At 39.6% G+C, this 21,372-nt stretch overlaps 1 protein-coding gene across 2 annotated transcripts in view; it reads left to right on the top strand.

Moving 5' to 3' along the window:
* The window catches only part of CSMD1 (CUB and Sushi multiple domains 1), a 1,521,983-nt gene that overhangs the window by 375,272 nt on the left and 1,125,339 nt on the right, over positions 1–21,372 (top strand). The window lies entirely within an intron of this gene.

Raw genomic sequence — 21,372 nt, 5'->3', positions numbered from 1 at the left:
GGCTAATAGACAAAGCTAGATTTGTTTTTCTTTGATGAGTATAAATAATTATTTACTTTAGAATGTTTATAATTATCGACTTGAAGTTAACTTATCACAGTAGGAAATTTAGATATGCAATATTTTCATTCTTCAGAAGTTTTCGATTCAATATTATTTTTTAACATCCATATGCTGTGGTTGGATCCAGCCGACACTCATTTGCTCCCTTCCACTGGCTTTCCTGCTCATCCAACTTTTTCTTCCAAGATTCATGTGTTCTCTCTCATTAAAAAAAAGTTAGTATTCACTGAGTCCATTTAGTGCTACTTGTGTGTGCATGGGTGTTGTCCATATCCAGGGGCATGAGTAGCCTCTTGGGGCTGCATCTCTGAGGAAAACTGATCCTTCCTCCTCTTCTGGAATCCGTCAGTTGCCAATAGCTCTCTCTAACGAGGGGACGCTATTCATGCATCTACCCTTTAACTTAACACTTTGGATTTATTTCTTTGGAATATTCCAGAATACACTTTTTTCAGTCATTCTTAAAAGAATCCATGAAAGATTCCCATCATCAGAAATTACATTTAGAACTCAAGGTCCTGAAGTGCAGACTAGAGACACCTCTGGTGTCTCAGGAGAAGCAAGGGGAATATTTGAACTAGACAGTACAACACAGTTCATGTTCTAAAGAGGCCCAGAAGTTATCACCATCTTAAGAGCCACAGAAGGGAACGTGAGTATCAGAGAGACAGTGTGAAGACCAGACAGTGCAAAATGAATTCATATTGGTGCTGTGGCTTGTTGATGATGTTTCCCTGTACACAGTGGTATATTTTTAGTAAATCTTATTTTATTTATTTCTCTATGAGCCATATGAGGTCAGAAGAGGTGAAATTACTTGTCCATTGCCTAATAAAGCAGATGTGAGACCTGGGTTGTAGGCTCCCTCCAAAACATGGCCATGCCTAGGCTTATACCTGCATCTTAGTTTGGTCTTTATTGCTGGGATAAAATACCATGACCAAAGGTAATCTGGGGAGGAATGGGTTTATTTGGATTTTAGCTTATGGTTAATGTGAAGAGATGTCAGGGCAGGAACTCAAGGCAGGAAAGTGAAGACAGGAACTGAAGCAGATGCCTAATAGTACTTACTGGCTTACTACTTCTGTCTTGCTCATCCTAACTTCTTATCTACCCCAAGACCACCTGCTGCGGGGTAGTACTACCCACAATTGGTCATACTCTCCTACATCAATCAATCAAGAAAGTACAGTAATAGACTTGCCTATAGGCCAATCTGATGGAAACATTTTCTCAATTGAAGTTTCTTCTTCCCATATGACTGTAACTAGTTTCAAGTTGACAAAATACTAGACAGCACACCTGCCCACTTCTGTTGTGGTCCATTAGAGGGTAGTTCCCCCCGTCTCTCTCTCTGTGTATGAATAAAAATTGTTAGATATCAGCACACCCTTCTCTTCTATTGCTAAATAACAGTAGTATTTATTTTACATTTTGCACACAAGTGTATGTAACACAAATGTAGAAAAATCCTCTACACGCATGCTCCAGTCATTATATGGGAAGCATAAATAAGACTTTGCTGATGTTGTTGTTTCTTTTTCTTCTTTTTGGGAGTGGAGAAGTAACAAGGGAGATGGGTGCCTGGGACAACTAGGAATTGAGTGTGCTCTGGGTCCATGATGTGAAATTCCCAAATAATCATTTAAAAGAATTGTGGAATAAGGAGAGAAAAAAAAGCTATCACAAGACCCACTTTGATACTACTGCAGCAGATCATTGTGTGCCTGTATCTTCTCATTATTTTCACCAAACATGCATTTAAGATAAAACCAGGTATAGTCTGAGCTCCTAAGCATGGGAGATATTTACACCTATTTTGAATTAGGAAAAAGATCATTATTATGAAGGCTAATCATGAAGAGATGGTGCCTCCTACTTGACCACTTCCCCTTGGTGGGAGGCCTGGAGACACTCGGAGGAAGCAGAAGCAGGCTAGGATGAGACCTGATAGGCTGTGATCATATGGTGGTGAGGTGGTCCCCTTTTGTCACAGGTCTAGGGGAGAGGAATAGGATCAAAGAGGGAGGGAGGGGTGGTAAGATACAAGTGAGGGGATAATAATAGGGATGTAATCTGAATAAATTATTTAAAAATTAAAAATGAAAACAAGAAAAGATGCTTAACATAAGTAGCATCAACAGTCAGCATGCAAGGAAAGCCTGGATCCCTCCATCAGTGCATTTGAGGTTCCATGGTATCCAGGGAAACTGCACACATTGTATGATATGTGTGGGACATGACAAGTTCATCACTCCTGCACTCTAGGTTTCTCTTGAGTCCAGCAGGGACCTCAAACAGGCAAATAAGATCAAGAGTAGCTCTGGCAGCATCCTGTGCAGCTTTGCTTATGTGCATTTTGTCTTCATTTAACATGTTATCCCAGAAATGAGGACCATCCTGTCCTCCACAAGGAGATGTGGGTACCTAGGGGTGGGAGTGCGATTTATATAATTCGGTGGGTGACTGAGGTGGCCTAACAAGTGAAGAGTTGGGCAACAGAGAAAGTGTTTCAAGCTTGCCATTGAATTTTCTCCCAAATGTCACGTTATTTATTAATAAATGGGCTTGAAATTAATTATCACAGAAGCATATTGGAACTTTGGTAACACTTTATATATGAAGCATTATTTATATGCCCTTTTAAAAAAAGATGTATTTATTTGTGTATTTTATGTCTATGAATGTTTTGTCTACATGTCCACACCAGAAGATTGGTGACAGATTACATTTTAGTCAGTTGTGAGCTGTCATGTAAGTGCTGGGAATTGAACTCTGGACCTCTAGAAGAGCAGCTAATTCTCTTAACTGCTGAGCCATCTCTCCATGTCCTATTGTTATAGTCTTAATTAGCCCACTTTAAATCTCCTAATACTGACTTCTTATGACCTGCAGGAAAAAATTTGTCACCTTTCTTATACCATCCCTTGTGACTTTCTAAGCTCGAGTGACAGTGTTGAACTCTAATTTCAGTATTTTGGGAAGCCGAAATGGGAGGGTCATGGGTTTGATATCAGCTTGTGTTGCATAGCGATACCCTGTCTCAATTTCTTTTTAAATTACTTTGATCTGATATCTAAATTTACTGATGACTGAAGGAAGGTCTACCTAAGGTCATCACTGATGGTTGCCTGTGACGTGCAAGTCCTACTAGGGTGTGTCTTTCCTAGTATTCTTCACACCCAGTGTTTCCTCAGCAGGGGTCTGCCATTATGGGGTTGCTGCAGCTAGAGTGAGCACATAGTAGGTTAATCGCATACACTTACTTTCCTCTCATTGTTAAGATCTGCTATTACCTTTTTCTCAATAAATACCTCTGGTTCTTGGTTCTTAGGACACTATCAAAATGACATGGAAAGGCTAAGGAGAAGGCTCAGTCTGTAAATTGCTTGCCTTGTATACTTTACTAGCTGAATTTGATATCTAGATAATATGTAAAAGACCTGGGCACAGTGGCATGTGCTGTGGAAGTGGAGATGGGCAGGTCTCTAAGCACTTGCTAAGCAGCCATGGTGGATTACTTGATGTACTTCAGGCCACTAACATATTTTGTGTCAGAACTAGAAGGTGGAGAGCCTTTACCCTCTGCATACATGTGTATGCCACCCACCATGGTATCTACTTACAGAAACCATGCACATTAACCTATGTACACACACACAAACACACACACACACACACACACACACACACACACACACACACACTACATGGTGTTCTTCATGATATGAGCTAAGAGACTTATTGACCCAGACAAAGCGTTCTTGCTCCTCTGCTACCTTTCCCTGTTTCTCTTTTTGTCTTTATGGGGAATCTATCAGAGAATAAAATGAAAATGATTCCTCTATCCTATTTGTGTGTTTGTATCATTTATCATTTCTCTATAGACAAGAAGGAAATTTTCATCCATTAAACCTTTGAGGTAGAATTTTCTTATATAAATGCAAATTTTTAAGAACACCATATAAATGCAATAGGTATATCACTCTCTAAAAATACAAATAATGCATGCGAGTCCCCATAGCTATGCATGTCAACGCTATTTAAGGACTCTTATCTCCTGCACCCAGCTCAGTTTCCCATTGCCTGTCTTGAATCATCCTTCTGGAAGGTCGTCTCATCTTGACTTCACAGTCTCTCACCCCATGACCTCATGACCCCATGTCCCCAAGGCTGCAATTTTGATTCTCCCTGTTATATGTTAATATTGTTATACAGGAAAAAATAAATAGGGAGATGTCTCAATAGCAAAAGTTCACAGCATGCATGTGAGCATGAGGGTCTGAGTCTGAACCCAGAATATAACTGCAAATTCTAGTGCAGTTGATGTGAACTTGTATTCCCAACATGGAGGAGGCAGAGACAGGCTCTGTGGTTCTTGCCACTCAGCCTATTGCAGCTGGAGAACTCCAGGCCAATGAAGAAGCCCTGCCTCAAAATTAACTAAATAAATGGCTCCTGCAAGACAACCCCAGAGTTTGACCTTTAGTCTGCACATACATATACATACATGTGCATCTGCACAGATATATTTGTGATATAAAGTCATTCTGTGGTATCTCAGGCTTTTGCCTCAGGCTGGCTTTCTCTTCCCTGAGATGCTCAGGGCCATTTTCTGAGTTATTTGCACATAACCTGAGTATATCTCCCATGCATGTAGATTATGTCAGTGCAAACACTGTATAATTATATACTCTATTATTTATGGAGAATCAAGAGGAAAGTGTGAACTCATGTTCCAAACAGATGCAATCTTCTTCATGATGTTTCATCCCAGCTGGTTGAGTTTGCAGATGCAGAACATGTGAATTTCTTTCTTTCATTTGGAGAATTAATTGCAGGGACAATCATTCTAAAAGGAGACTGTGGTAAAATTTAAAAATCATTTAATATAGCTTTGTGTTTCCATCATAATCCATGTCCTGGGATCCAAACCCAATGAATTCCCTTATCCAATAAGATCTAGCTCAGCTGTGTTTTAAACACAGTACCAACTTGCTGTAAAGATCAGGTATCCATGAACCCTCCAGGACTTGTACAACATATGACATGGACCCCTTTCAATTCACAATGCAAGTAGTAATATATACATACATACACACATATATACAATACATACATATATGTGTGTGTGTGTAATTCATTTTCCATTTCCATTTTACCATTTTTACCAGTGAAACTTGTTTCAATCATCTATCATTTGTTCAAGAGATATTTGACTGATTTATGTGGTTTGTCATGCAGGCACTGGGCATATATTGAATAATGAAGTAAACCAATCTCCAATACTCAAGGACATACTTATCAGGAAGCCATAACTATCTACAGAAAAAGCTTCCATGAAACGATGCTGTAAAAGACAGCAGTATTGAGGTTATAAACAGCATGATCGGGGTAGAAAACTTTGGAGCTGGATTCCACGTGTTCTGAAAGTTGATAAAAAAAATATAGGCACAGAGACTGTGAATGCTGGATTGCTGTACGCCAACAGGAGGTATAAGCAGAAGTCATGCCTGTCATTATCTCCTTCAGTCCTGACTTTTAGGAACATTCATGTTTGAAAAGTAGACACCTTGTCTTTAGAAAACACAAAAAAATAGGCTTCTGTGATTTCTTTCAAGTTACTAAAGACTTACAAATTAATAAAAATAGTGAGGATGTAATTCAGCTGCTAGGCTGATTGCCTAGTATATATGAAGTCTGTGGTTTGCTCCTTGGCACTGTATATACCAGTTGCAAGTGCACCTGTCTACAATCTCAGCATTTGAGAAGTAGAGGCAGAAAGTACAAATGCTGGAGATCATCTCTGAGTTGAAGGCAAGTCTGGGATACATGGGAACATGTCTCAAAGTTAATATAAAATATAATTTTTAGAAAAGGATTGTTTTTAAAGACCCTCTGATTGCTTTGTGGATGGCTCCTTTGTTCTAGTGGTGCCCTACTCAGTGACACTCTCCCCACTGCTCTGAGCTGCTCTGGGGCATCAGTGTTGCTTTGCTGTCTGTATGGTAATGAGAAATGAAAATACCATCCACTTGATGTGACCCATGGCACCCACCTGCATGAATAGCATGAGTGTCAACCTCTTTCTTCTTGTCTTTTGTGAATTTATATGTGCAGCAAAACAATAAAATCATAATTCAAAATGTTTCACAATGTTTGATTTTCTTATGATTCTAGACACTTCAGTTTTTAAGCAATGGTTTAGCAATGTGGTGATTTTCTACCTTTTCTACCTTTAATGATGTTCACGTCAATTTAACAGCAGTCAATACAAGATGAATTAAAACTCATATTCTATCATAGTTACTTGAAAGACAATAAGCCATCTGCTTTTAGAAGGCAAACAAGGCCCCTGTTTGTTTCAAAAAAAACCTTGAACCATGAATATGTGCAGCTCCTGTACTCAGCAAATGTTGAATGGTTTTCATAATCATATTAGAACTATATTTTTATTATGCATGTTTCAGACTGACTTTGAAGCACCTAGTTGCCCTCCTTCTTCTATAAACAGTATTTTCAAGTATTTACTATGTTTTATGTTTATAGATATAAACCCCACTTATTGAGTTTTAATAGGATGTTAGTCCTTAGGTGATTAAAATGTCGTGCATATGAAATATATTGTAGATACTGGGTGTGCTAACATGCTTGGATGAAAATTCTTTACTTGAGTAGTAAAGGGAGTCAGAAGTCAGTATGAGTTAAACATTTTCATGCTATAGCCAATTGTGACAGGAGCATTTTCTGGGTATCTAATGTGTTGTACAACCCACAGAAAGTAGGCCTACATTTCGAACCCCCACTTCAGAGGCAGGGAAGTTATCTTAAGTGCTTTTAATGTATTAGTCCCCAACATCATTGAGAAGAAGTGAGTGGCCAGAAAGTCAGTGCTCAGAGATGGACTCTCTCACAATGTAGCATTATTACTGTGTGGATCTGAAGTCATCTGGTAATACACTGCTAGATCATGTGTCTTTTGAACTGGGTTGTGGAGGCAGGCACACACACTCCACTCCTTTTTCCTTTTTATTGCTCTTTCGTTCAGATAGTCTTCCAGTGGAAAAAGTCAAAACACAAACCTAAGCTCTCCATTCTCAGTTAAGTATAGAGTAATTGAGATCTGAATAATTAGCTCTTCAGTCTGGACTCCATCTGATGTATTCCATTTCTCTTGGAGTCTTCATTTTTCAAAGTTACAGGTGATAGCACAGAAAAGTCGTGATCTGGAGTGAGAAGATTTACGCCTTTATTCAACAGTTACATTTGGCACCAGGATGATTCAGCAGAAAAGGTTACCTGATAACATGAGTTCAGTACTTGGGGACCCACATGGTGGAAGGAGAGAAATTACCCAAGAAAACTGATCTGTGATCGCTATGCCCACCCCCATACACACTGTGAGTCATCCCACCTCAGCCCCAATCTAGAAATCTCCTTGGAGATACATCCAGAGGCTTGTCTCCTCAGGGAATTCTAAAACCTATTAAAGGGAGATCAGTATCAGCCATTGCAGTATCCCTTGGTCCAACCATACTATTTCATGACTTGAGAGTGAATTTTGTATTGCTGTTAACTGATATTTCACTGGCCGAGGGCAGAGGTACTGCAGTTCATGTCTCCAGTAACCTACTGAAGGGTAGCTCAGCAGCTTCAGCATTTTGGACAGCTTCATATAATTCTCCTGTAAATATCTGGACAGAAGTTCACAAGTGAGCCAAACCTTCCCATGGCATTGACTAACTGCCACAGATCACGACTGCAGCATCTCATGGTAAAATTGTCCCTTGTTTTTATGACTTACCAGTAACCAGTCTTCCTCAGTGAGTTTTACTTTCTCACCAACAGAAGTGAGTTACCAGCACTTCTGTCTCAGTCAGCATTCAGTTCTGCCAGTATTCTGACTGTGTTTTGTGTAATAGGTGTAACAGTATCTTATTTTGACTGTGCCATCTTTTTATTGGTTAAAATTTTAAGGTCATTTATTGTTTAGATATTTGTTTTTAACACCTATTTTTAATATTTTTATGTTTGTACAACATAAAATTTTTTGTTAGCTGGGTTTAACATATTTTTACTATAATTTATTTATATTACATCTCGATTATAATCCCCTTGCTCTTATGTTTCTGTTCTCACTCTCCCTTAATTTTCTGCCATATTCCCCTCTCTTAGACCTCTGGCCAGTGAGGTCCTCCTCCCCCACCATCTGACAACAGCTTATCAGGTCTCATCCAGATAGTCTCCATCCCTTTTCTCTGTGTTCCCACAGGGCCTCTCCACCAAGGGGCAGTGATAAAATCGCGGACATCAGAGTGCAGGTCAGAGGCAGTTCCCCCTTCTCTCTTTCTCTCCTCCCTTTCTCCATGTGGAGAATAAACTGTCCATCAACAACAAAGAGCAGGTTCTTGGCTTGCAGTGTCCTTGCTGGTGCATCAGTTTGTGCAGGACTCCTGGGTACAGATCCTCCAGCCTTGACAGTCTTCTTATGGAGCTTGTGATAGTCTCCCACTCCCATCCTTCCTTCCCCTATATGTTCCATACAACTCAAAGCTCTTAACCAGCAGACTGGCTTTGAGTCACAGTATCTGTCCAGATGCCCTACTGGGGGGAGTTTCTCAGAGGACGTCTATGTTGGGCTAACATCCATTTATAAGTGAGGATATACCTTGCATGCCTTGGGTTACCTCACTCAGGATGATCATCCTACAGATTTTGAGATTTCCTTGTTTTTGATAGATGAGTAATATTCTATTGTGTAAATGTACCATAGTTGAGTGTTTTGCAGTTATTTTTCATAGTGTGTGGCTGGACTTCCCAATCTCTAGGCACTGTCTTTTGAAGGGAAAGACACACACACACACACACACACACACACACACACATACACAAACACACACACACACAAATATGTGTATGTGTGTGTGTGTGTGTGTATATATATATATATATATATATATATATATATATATATATATATATATATATATGTCCCTATTCCCCCCCATATACCATATACTCTTCCTCAGTTTCTTTTTAGAAAAGGACAGGCCTTCCATGAATATCAACCAGCCATGGCATATTGAGATGAAGTGAGCCTAGGCACCTTCTCTCCTATTAAGAGCTTAGAAAACCCTCGCTATTCAGAATCCTAGCTTTTCTCTTGTGAACTTGTACCACCCAATGCCATTTACTCCAGTGTTGTCTTTGATGGTCTCTGCATGTGACCTTCCTTTAGTTATTTTATGAATGCTTAAAGACTGGCTATATACTTTGTTTTGCCCATGGATATCTAGTTGTTATTGAACATTCTTTTGAAATGATCATATTTACAGAATTGTCTTTTCTTTGCCCCTATGTCAAAAACCAGTTGACTCTTTTGGGGGCCAGTTCCTCAGCTTGTTGTCCTTTTCCACTGAAGTCTCTGTGAATTGCAATGCCATGACCACCATTACTCCAATAACCATGAGATTTCTCAATAAAAATATTTATATTAGGAAGTTTCTTTACTCTTGTGAAGTCTATAAAACGAAATAAGATAATATCAATCCCCTTTCCTCCTCCAATTTCTCCTGACCCTTCCCTCCAAATGCAAATCTTTTTTGTACCAATCACTTCTATTTCAGTTCTGTGTTGGTTACAGGTCCTCTGTCTCTCTATGAGAACTTCACAGCTAACCTTTCCAAAAATGACATTTTGAAATTTTGTTTGGTACAGCCTTGAATCTGCAAGTCAGATTTGAAAAACTGGCGTCCTATCAATCTTGTATCTCCATGTCTGTAAACTTCTGATGTCTGCACTCTTCACTTTTACTTTTTGCCCTTCAATTTCGTTGTGTCACACATCAGATTTTGTAGATATTTATGGCTAAGAAGTGCATTTCCAGATGGTGCAAATTGTTCTGTGGTTTCCAAACCGCACCTTCTCCTAACAGGAATGGAGACAATTTGTTGGTTGTTTAATCACTCTGTACCTTGATATTGCTATAGCTGTAGCTATGAAGCGATTGTTATTGTTGCTCACTTTATTATACCTTCTATTAGACGACCCTCTCATCTTCAGTAAAGAGCCTTGTTTTATCCTTTATTCTTAACCTTTAGTTTTATTGCCTTATTACATTTGTTAAAATGATTAAGACTATGATAAAATGGAGGATAACCTTGACTTGTTCCTAACGTTGTTTTTGGAGATGCTTTGAGTTTCTTATTAAAAAGATGGTGCCTCTAGATTTTTTTTCTGAAGTTAAGGTTTGTAAATTTTCTGAAATTCCTCTCTAAATTGATGAAATTTGATTGAACACAGGTTGTGATGTATTAAATGCTTTCCATCATCAGTGAATATGACCATGTGCTTTGTACTCATAGTCTCACAAGTAATGGCTGGAGTGAATTTAACTGATTTCTGAGTGTCGCACTAGCCTTTCCTACCCAGGATAAGCCGCAGGTGCTCACTGCATGATTCTAATGCACTGTCGGAGCTAGTTTTGTAAAGATTGTATTAAGTAGTATATTTTTTCATTATGTTCAGGAGGGAATCATGTGTGGTTTTCTTACAGTGTCTGCTTGGTTTTGGTGTTAGGTAAAAATAGAAGAATTTGATACAAATAAAAAACTATCTCAGAATATTAAGAGCTATTCCTTCCCTCACCCCCTCTAGAAACTGGAAACCTAAGATAATTTTACTCTTGGATTCACCATGAACCTGGCAGAGCTGTGAGACTGAATCCTACAGTATACACAAGCCTCCTGCTGGCCTGGAGTGTTCTTAGATTTGCTCAGCCTGAGTCTGTAGCAATTCATCAATTACAACTCATCTCCATCTATGCCCCCTCTGGTTCCTGCAGAGAACTGTGCTCATGAGTTGCTGCTGCTGACCTCCCCTCTCTTCTGTTCCCTCTTTCTTCAATGTCAAGTACTACAAGATGTTCCATGACACCACTCTGAATGATCACAAAATGAGTTTGGAATTTTGTAAGTTTTTTGTTTTTTCCTGTCAAAGTAGAGTGACAACTCCAGGTTTTTACACATGACTGGACATGAAACCATCTCTGTATTCCTTCTAAAACAACAATTTGGCATGAACCAGAAAACTGAGCCAAGCCAACTGGCAGCTAATGCCAGTTTATATCCTCCTGTGATGTTTAAAGGACAGAGCCGGCATGCCTCTCCTCTGGTCTCTTCACTCCGCTGTGCAGGAGACAGCTGCTGAGGTGAGGCACAATGCGCACAGCTGCAGGGAGATGGCTCTCAGATGGCAGCTGAGCACACTCTGACATTCACACACCCTTTTGGGAAAAGTTAAAATGTAGCTCAGTACATGGACTGCTGTGAGGGAAACAAAACTAAACAAACTCTTGATGATTTGTTAAGCTTTACGTTGGTATTCTGTCCATACCTGAAGCTGAACAACGGGGGCATGGCTGAGAGGCTGGGGTGGGGTCAAGGTTCTATGAGATGCACAGCTCAAAGGGAAGAGAAGAGAAGAGAGAGTGGCAGGTGATGTTGAGCACTTCAAAGGGGCCCTCCTTAAAGGTGAGCGCAAAATCTGTCTCTTTTGAAAAAAAAGAAAGAAGGGAAGAAGAAAAGAGAGGGAAGGAGAAAACGGGGAGAAAAAGGGAAAAAGAGGGGAGGAGAGACCAAAGGGCGGGGGATAAGGAGAATACAGATCCACCTAGCAGGGCAGACACCCAGAGAGGAGCTGACAAACGGTACTGTCCTATGAGATGTAGGATGGGGTAGAATGCTCCTGCCTTGCCCATGAGCTAGGACTGAGTGCCTTTGGAAACAGCTTAGGTATCTTTTAGTTTCTTTCCAGGTTAGGTGTTTTGATTTGGCACACACATTCCTCTGTGTGTGTGTGTGTGTGTGTGTGTGTGTGTGTGTGTGTGTGTCTGTCTGTCTGTTTGTGTGTCTGCACACATGTGCTTTTTTTGTTTTGTTTCTCTGTCTTTTTTTTTCTTCCAGAAGTGGAAGAATAACTTTCCAACTGCTGTGTGGAATGTTTGGGAGTCTTGTCTTAAGGCCTCTTCATACTTGGGTAAAGCAGCCACACACAGCTGTGAGGGAGGCAAAGATTTCTATTTCTGCATCTGTGCAGCTCCTGAATGTTTATGGGCAACTTAAAGTGACTTTTGGGTGATCATTAGGTGATATGTTTCATGTGGCAGATCAAGGCCAAGGGAGTCTTCAGGAACACTTGCCATCATCATCATCATCATCATCATCATCATCATCATCACCATCACCATCATTATTGCCATCACTATGATGATTATGTATTTAATAGGGTCACTATGTTTTGACAAGGCTGTATTTTATTTTTTTCCTGATTTTTTTTTTTTACTATAGCCAAGGATCCTGATTGTTCCTGTTCCAATATGATTCTATCACTGTGTAGGGAGATGACCTGCAACTTTACTGCCCGTTGACCATACGATTGCCTAAAACAGTGCACACACACACATACACACACACACACACACACACACACACACACACACACACACACACACAGAACCTTGCTGCTGTGTTCCCTTCACTGTGGTTTCTCCAGCATGCTTTCGTTTTCTTCTTTCTACTTTATTTTCTTTGTTTCCACACTTTTCTCCTATTTTACCACACTTTGGACACTGGCTCTTCTAACCCAAGCATCCCAGGGATGCTGCCTCAGCTGTATCCTTCTGGAAATATCTAGGGCCTTGCTCTCTCTAGCAGATCTCTGAACTGTGTGTGGGGTGAAGACTGATATTCTGTGTTAGCTCACTAAGTTGGTAAGGGTTGTAAAGGAATAGAAGCCTCTACATTCAGCCTTCACCCTTCACTTAGCTCTTGTATTCCCAGAGCAACCCAGACTGTCTCCTAATTTGACCTGTTGTCCATTGGTGAGATTTACCGTTCACACTCCATCCTGCGTGAGCATTTCCATCAAGGCAGGGTGCTGCAAGAAACTTCTGAGAGTTTGCATTCCTAATAGAAAGTGAAATTTAATATTTTTAAATAGTTGCTGTACCATGACTCACTGTTTTGACATCACACTGGAATAATTTATGACTGTTTTACATCTTTACATTTAAAGACATCTGACTCTGTGTGAAGCAGCTAAAATTCTGTTCCAACCCAGGACCAGCTGCCTGTGATCAAAGATCACTCATTCAAGAGGGTGCTAGAAGTTGCCCATCACACCCCTGACTCACTCAGGAAACCCAGCACATTTTTCTTTCTTTATGTATCATTAATTGGCAGTAGGATCCATCCCACAAACTCATAAAGACGATTTTGCATAAAAAGGAAAAAGTATAATCTGGAATATGATCTTGTTCTTATTTCATCAGTATTTAGATGGTTTCTTTGAAAGTTGGCATGTCTAAATGAGTATAAAAATAAGAATCATTAATACTAGTGACTAGACTAAATAAAAGTTCTATCCACCAGTTCCCAGGTGTTTTGGGAGGCATTACACATCACTGAATGGAGGAAAGTAGTTGTCAAAGCATTGTGAGAGACATGCTAAAAATGGCACTACTGCAGACCTGGACAAAGAAACCACAGCACACTACACTTTTTTTCTAGCATGTTCCCAATGTCCAGAAAGTGATTTCATAGAAACTACTCCATTCTTGTCTGGTGACATGAAAGTTTCAGTTCTGCCTTCCTTTCTAGCGTGTTCACTCTCATCTCTCTCTCCAATGAGCGCTTCTGTTGATACCCTCTTCCTGGACATTCACTCCAAGATTTGTTTACTTATATTTCTAAACTCTAAACAGACTTTAACTGGGATGTATGCTCACTCTTATAGTGATTATGGCTGAAAAGTATACATTTAGGTTGTCATAGAATAAACTTGGTGATGGCCAATATCAGTTATCAACTTACGGAGGTTTAGGATCACATAGAAAACAAAGATTTTGTTCACTGATGTAATTAGATCCACCCTAACTATGGGCAGTGCCATTCCATCAGCTGGTGCCCTCGAACAAATGAAAAAGAGGAAAGTGAGGCGAACATCATCCTTCAGGTCTCTGTGTTCGGACTTCGGGATCCAAAGAGGCCGAATGGCTCCCTGCCATGACACAGTGTGTCCCAAAATGCAGCCTGCCTTCCTCTTGCCTTATTTTTGTCATTTTTTTTTAATTTCACAACAGTAAGAAAGGTAAGTAATACACTTTCATTGAATCCTTTAAGCCTAAAACTAAATACATATGAAAAAAATCTTCCACAAGAAAATTCTTATCAAGATGTTTTAAAATAAACTCATCAACATCTTAGCATAAATGTGCCATCTGTTCGATCTACTGTGAATTTATCTGGTTTTGATTTCGGTGAAAACTTGACACTGTATGTGACACTTTCCTCAGGTTTCCACAGCAGAGGACTCAGCTCCTGGTGCTGTGCCTAAATTGTTGCTTGCAATGGCTACATGTCTGCTGAGTTACAAGGTTTCTGCCACCAGGCAAGCCAGGGAGAAAGAGTGTTTTCTAGATGCAGTCACAGTCTGCCAATGTGGAGAAGACATTGTAGCAGGATCTTGAGGCAACTGGTCACATTGTTATCTGGAATCAGGACAAACAGAGGTGAATCTTTATGCTCTGCTCTTCCTGTTTAGACCTTGACACCAGCCCACTTGCTGCTGTTGTCCACTTTCAGGATGGGCGCTTTCCTACCTCAGTCAACTGATTCTACATAATTCCTCACACCTATGCACATAGGCTTTTTCTGAGGTGATTCTAGGTCTGGTCAAGACACCTCCCTACCCCTCCCCCACAAACACCCTGCTGTATAAAAGAAGCATTCAGAGATAGGGTTTTGGAATTCTATCTTCTTCTTGAATGCTGCCCTCTGCTTCCTTGCTGCAGGAACCCTTTCCCAGCCTCGTTTGTAAATTGATAGTGTGAAGGGCAGAGCTTGGTTCCTCTTGAGCATGTGACAATATTTCAGAGAAGGCATGTGAGAGGATATTGTGCTCTGTACCAGCTGTGTCTGAGTGTGCTCACAGCACTGCCCACAGCCCTAATATTGTCTCAAAGGAAAAGCCTGTGAACTGTGGAGGCTAGAGATCATCAGGCAATGGATTCACCATGAAATCAGTGTTGACCAAGAATCTGAAGTCATGTTCACAGTGAATAAAGGGAACACTGAGGCAATTTATATGGCCATCACTCTGAGGGTAGCCACTGGTATTTTTAATAAATGGCAACAATTTTCTTTAGGGAACTTTTAATAATTTGGGGTTTAATTCTACCAAGAATAAGTTAAAACTTCTCAAATATTTTGACATGTAGAATATGTAACAACAATAGTGCTAAAATATAATTTATATGTGTTTTTCTATAAAAAGTGAAGTATATCATAAAATATCTTTAAAAGGCATCATACAAATGCCTTTACTCATTCAACTTAGCTTATTAACAAAAGCATTGGATTGTGCCCATCTATATATTTTAGAGAGAGCGATTCTGCAAGAGACAGATGTTAAGTGATTCATACTTATTTATTTCATAAGATTATTTTCCTAAATATTAGGCACAGTATCTTTCTTCATTTAAGAGATGTATGGTTCTATGATTAAACCTCACTATGAGAATACTTCAAGTGTACATGCAACAGTGTTCTAATTAATGAGAAAGACACATGCTAGGAGCCAGGTCTGACACACAGCAAAGTGTCTTCCACAAGCTGGGTGGCATGGCCTATCCCCATCAGGGCTCTACTGTATTGACTCTTTCAGTGAATTAATGGAATGTGTCTGCATCAAAATTTGTGGGCAACAGAGACAGAATGGCAGGCATTTGGCCACTAAAAAGTAAATATAGTAATTACAATAGATTGTCCTTTATGTTTGTAGGCTCCTGGTTTGTGTTTAATTGCTCGGCAGGTACCTCTTCCACTTACTACTATTAGTCCAGGGCTTTTTCCATATGTTTTATGTTTTTTATGCACTCTGATATTTCTATAGGATACCTGAGATCCCCTGAGAATTTTGTCCAGGGCGTGGGGGATGAGGAATGGTGCCATTTGATGGATAATGGCAGTTTCAGTGTTTGACTATATGGCCTCTTATTTCATACCTCAAACCTGAAGACTGTGTCAGATAAGACCCATCAGTTTTGGACTCAAGGTTAGAATTTACCCAGAAGACTCCTTTGCAGATAAAAAACCCAAAACCTCCAGACACCACTCAGTGAAATGTGGGCTAGTGTTCAGTTATGTATAAGAACAGTAGAAATCTGTCAGGCCTCCTATTTCATATTCTGTGAATATTCAGATACTGGAGGCCCAATTATTATACAAAACAATGAAGCCGAGTGAAGCCGCCAGCTGTTGCCAAGTGGACCTTTGCAGATTTGGCCTTTAGATCTGTGTTGAGTTTCCTATTTACCTGCTATCATCTACTCCAGCAATAACAGCTAAGGGCCTGTGAGTTTTTCTTATTTATCTCAATGATAATTTTGCTTTTATGTTATTTTCTAGTTTTATATGTGTGCATGGAAGCATGTTCACATGTGTGTGTGAGTGTGTGTGTATGTGTGTGTGTGTGTGTGTGTGTGTGTGTGTGTGTAGGCCAGATGCCAGCATTGGATGTGGTCCCTTAAGCACTGTGGACCTTTTGATGTAGGGTCTCTTATTAGCCTGTAGGTCACTAAGTAGGCTAGCTGGCCAGAGTTCCCCAGGGTTTATTTATTCTTATGTCCCCAGTTATGGGATTATAAACATGTGTTAATACTTACTGTCTTACTGGGTTTGGGGAGTTGAACTCAGATCCTTGTGCTCTCAAGGTAGGTATTTCAGACTGCCAGCCCTAATTTTTCTCTTTTAAAAAAATAGTGTTCATTATAATTTTATGACTAAGTAATGAAAAACTTTATTTGTTACATGTTGCATGGCTCAATGGCTCATTGATTTTGTGGAAATCACCTAAAGGAAGCCATCCTTAATCTCTCTGCTCCCAAGTTCTCCTGATCAAACATATGGAAGTAAGCACTGACTGTACTCCATCACTCAGCTGCCATAATCCTGCATATATGTCAGTGTTTATCCAACTCTGGACCATCCTATCATGTGCACCTGAACTCTCATCAGTTATCTATCATGTATATGTGTTTACACATATCTTGGGTGTTAGGAACTCAAGTGTGCAGAAACCTCCAGGGTGTTCTTTCTTTAAATATTTGTCATCGTCCAGAAGTAGGATTTTGGTCATGAGGAATTCTAGTATTAACTTTTGAGGATACAATGTTAGCAATAGGAGTTACAGTGATTAATTCTACCAAGAATATCCTGATACAAAATAGACTTAAAATGAATACCACAGTTAGACACTGTCATGATGCTTTTTAACTTCCTGGGTGTGTTTTCTCTAATTCCCCATTTTGACTCTAATCTTCACTGTTGTATACCTAATAATAAAACTCACATTTAACACCTTGGGCATATTTGAGATTATATCTGGAACAAATATGTATTTTCTTTTCATTTCATTAGCTAATCTCTCACTGAACGTTAAATAATGGTATACGAACAGAGGAAAAGCAATTTTAGATAGTAGCCATTCAACAGTTATTAAATAAAATTTTCAATCTTTATCATCTTACTTACAAGGTAGCCAGTTCCTGCCTCAGCACAGCCAGCAATAATGAACACAAGGGAGTTATACAGGGAGGGCAGAATTGCTAACTCAGAGAGCTTATCTATACTAAAGGTCTCTTAGTGCAGAAAGTGTATCTATTATGTACAGATTTATACATGCTAAATTCACAATCATTACCACCTTTAGCAGCTTTGATATAATGAACTATACTTTTTAAAGACAGCACATTTTTATTAAAGTTTCAATGATGATAGTTTTATTATGTTTGTTCTCCATTAGAGATTGTGTTCATCCCCAGGCAGCCTTACCCTCTTCTTGCACCACTTAGAAACCTAGATTCCGCCGGAATTAAGAGTTCACCAGGGACCACAGGGAATTTGTTAGGCTGATTTTTATGATTACCTTTCGGCGTTTTCTTTAAAGTAATAACTAAATGGCTATTATGCAGTAAAGGTTGATAGATTCTAGGGTCTGTTGGTGCATAGTAAATAAATCTAACCCAAAGCTCATGGAGCTCACATGGCCTGACACAGAGAAACCAGGTGGAATCCATGCCCTCAACCACAGCATATGAAGCATTGAATGACCTTGTGATGAGTCACTGGTTATGAGAAGGACTCTCAGGGTGGAGAAACCAGTGGACTGAGGAAGACTAGGTAGAAGTTGAAGCCAGAATGACATGGTTAGAAATTACATGAGGCGAGGGCTAGAATGTGGGTCTGTTAGAGTATACAAGTCCAACATGATGGTGCAGATGCATAATCCTAGCACTCAGGAAGTAAAGATAAGAAGATCCAAAAGTACAAGTCATTCCTGGCTACATATGGAATCCAGTGCCATCGTGGGATCCAGGAAACCTATCTGCAAAACAAAACTGAGAGAGGTGGGAGACACAGAGACATATAGGGTGACTTGAGAAATTAGAGAGAACACATTGACCATCTTGTCCCAGGATAGTGTAAGGGGCTTCCCAAGTTCAATGTATATAGATTTAGAATGGAAGAGCATGTGTGATAAACAGAGAAAAGCCTAGTGCTAGTTCTGTTATTCCAGCAGTGAAGGGTAGAGAAGGAATTCACTCACCTCGTCCCCCTCCCTCACCTTCCTCTCTTTCCCATCCTTCCCCTTTCTCTCACTTCCCCTCTTCTTTCTTCACTTTCATTCCCCTTCTTTATTAACAATCACCACAGGCCTATATCAGGTTATATGACTGCAACTGAAGGGTTTTCTTTTTGTAAGGATTTGAACACAGAACTTTGTCCTGCATCAAGATTGCTGTCACAGTAAACATGTGTGTGTGTGTGTGTGTATGTTATGATGTTGACTTATCCAGAAGTAATAATAGTATTATTTCCATTAAACATAACACTACATTAGGCATTTAGATATAGATAAATTTGTAGGCATGCAAGAGGCCTAGGCAGGCATGGTTTAACAACCTGTTCATGAGCACACTTTACTGATTTGAGACTGTGGAGTTTGGAGTCTGGATCTTGCATTTGCCTTGTTAAATGCATTTTAATTAATTATACCTCTAGACACAGATGAAACGCTGAAGAGAGTTTCTGTTGACATGGAAGTATTCGTGAAATTTGCCAGCCTTTTACCTTTGAAGATCTTCCTTTTGATAATGGTGTATTACCCAGCATACTTGTTTAAATAGTGCCTAATGAAATGTCACTGTGAATGAGATGAAAAGCTTTATGCTTAGTTTAAACAAAGCAAAATTTCCATGTTTTAGACACTCCACCTAAGGATCACTGTGTGGGTAAATTCTCAGTCAGTAGTGTTACCTGTGGCATCACACTAGTCTAGAAAGCTGTTCTTTTTTTCTTCATTCATCTCCCCCCTCTTTTTTATTCTCCCTGGACTGTGGCCCCAGATAGCATAACCCAGAGCAGTCTCTCCAGACAAATACTAATAACATCCATTTAGACATCACCAATCTCTCTGGGACCATAACTCAAAGGTTAATGACACTCACATCATAAAAGACCAATGGCTGTAAAAACATTTATCTAGCAGGAGTAGAGGCAGCAAGGCTCCTCCACACACAGATTGATGGAAGTCTCCAGGCAAGTGGCCCCTGCTCACATTTCCAGTGTGACAATTCACATCCCTTTCTAAAAATATCTTTAAAATTGTGAGACATAACTCACAGTCAGAAATGGGTCACAACTGAAACCCACAATTCTCAAGAGAAAACTAGCAATCCCCTCATTGTGTCTAGGCACAGAACAAATACTCTGGGGCACTTCTCCCTTTGTCACTATAAAAGACAATACACTAGCAAGTAGTATAACAATTACCCAACTCTTTGAGTGATAATTTGATGACATGCAAGTTCATGTTGTTGAGACATATTGATGGCTTTGCATTGAATGTTTAAAGTTTCAAAAATAAATCATACTTCTGTGTTTGGGGATTGACTAAATACTATATCATTATATTTATTCATAATTGTTATAGCAATTCATTAATTTCAAGGCCTTGTCCTATTAGCTGCTGTATGAGTTTTCATTATATAACATTAATTCCTCAGTATGGTATCCATACCCTACATATGCAAATATACATGTACTTTTGTATATATGTCTATATGCCTTGGTTTTGTTAATTTTACTGCCAACTTGATATAATCTAAGGTCAACAAGAAAGACGGAGCCTCAAATGAACAAATTTCTTCCCCCAAATGAACAAATTTCCTCTATCAGAGTGACCTGTGTCTATGTCTGTGAGAAATTGTTTTGATGTTTGATGTAGGCGGTTCCAGCCCTGTGGATGACATCATTCCTAGGCAGGTCAGATTAAGATGCACACAACAGGAAGCTGAACAAGGCAATAAGCAACATTCCTCTTTGGTTCCTGCTTCAATTATTACTTGAGTTCATGTCCTGACTTCCCATAATGATTGACTGTGTGACCTAGAATTATAAGAGGAAATAAACGTTCTATGCCCATGAGTGGCTTTTGGTTATGATGTTTATCATGTCAACAGAAACCAAACAAGAACAGAAATTTCCACAAAGAGCGGAGTGTTGCTGGGATGAGCCTGGCAATGTACATTTTGTGCTTTGGGTTGCTTTTGTGGGAGGAAGGTGAAAGATTTTGGAGAATTTGGCTAGAAAACCCAGTGAATTTTCAGAAGTGAGTTGACTATTCTGTAGAGAATTGTCCATTGATAAAACTAAGAAAAATGCAGAACGATGGAGACCTGACATAACTTTCCAGAGGAATGAAAAGACTCTATGATTTCTATTTGTGTGGTTGTTTGGGTGAATATGCTGCTTGCTTGTTATCCGGGACTGGAGAATCAGTTGTGATTAACAAGACACCAGAACCATTGAAGTAAAACCTTCTATGATTTACTGGAGCAATGGATGGTGGTCAGCTGGGGCTGAAAAATCATGCATGATTAACAAAATCCAACATGATGGAGGTGTAAACTTTTGTGATTTGTGATTCACTGGGATAGTGGGCATGTGTGTCTATAAATTAGGACTCAGCAACTCTGGTTCAAAGGGAGCAAGACTATGTGTGTATTAGAACTGGGCAAATCACAGGTAACATTGTTCTTGTGGTTTTTAAGACATGAAGGAATTATGAGGGAGCTGCTGATACTTGCCACCACTTGTCAGAGTTCGAGTCCCTCCAGTGAGGCCCTGGAGAGTGGGTAGTGGTGAAAGCAAAGCCTCACTTGCAATGGAAATTTCAGAGTATTAGAGA

The sequence above is a fragment of the Acomys minous genome (genome assembly GCF_964271855.1).
Source record: "Acomys minous genome assembly, chromosome: 15".
Lineage (NCBI taxonomy): Eukaryota > Metazoa > Chordata > Mammalia > Rodentia > Muridae > Acomys > Acomys minous.
Note: the sequence above shows the minus strand (reverse complement) of the source record. Positions and strands in the feature narration are given on the sequence as shown.